This window comes from Theobroma umbraticum, unplaced genomic scaffold (assembly GCF_002168275.2).
Source record: "Theobroma umbraticum cultivar Fairchild unplaced genomic scaffold, ASM216827v3 scaffold_86.0, whole genome shotgun sequence".
Taxonomy (NCBI): domain Eukaryota; kingdom Viridiplantae; phylum Streptophyta; class Magnoliopsida; order Malvales; family Malvaceae; genus Theobroma; species Theobroma umbraticum.
In genome coordinates, this window is record NW_018397263.1 from 4,338,960 (window position 1) to 4,339,630 (window position 671).

The window sequence follows — 671 nt, forward strand, 5'->3', positions numbered from 1 at the left end:
CCTAAGGAGTCCAATAACAATTGCAAAATAACTCTTCCAAGATTATAATTCTATGGGAAGATACTTCTTCAAAGATTATCATTATTTTGCCTTTTGGTTGGGTAAGCATAATTTAAATTTAGCTTGAATTGCAAATCTACCAAGGTACATTAGGTTTCTAAGATATTACAGAAAAAATTTGCCAAATAGAGTGCAAGTAAATATCGATGTATAAATTTCATGACTTGTCCACTTGTTACATCCAAAATCATATATGAATAAGTATTGATGGGGCATTTGTTGAAGGAGAAAAATTATTATCTAATGACATGCCGCCAGTTGGACATGATGGCAACATTAAAGATAACCATTTAATTAATTATAAAATAATAAATTTATTAGTTGAATTATCTTAAAGACACATAGTTGGACCAAGTAGAATTCACCTGTATGTCATATACATTTTCTCTTTAAATTGGATTAATTAAAATTTAATTATTAGTAATTTAATTTATCTCTAGATAAATTAAAATAATTTAGAAATAATATTTAAATTTTTTATTAATTAAAATTTATCAATTGATCATCTAATTTATTTTTAAAATTTTTTGATAATTTGGAGATAAAATTAAATTTGATCATTTAATTTATCTCTAAATAAATTAAGATAATTTCAAGATAAAACTTAAATT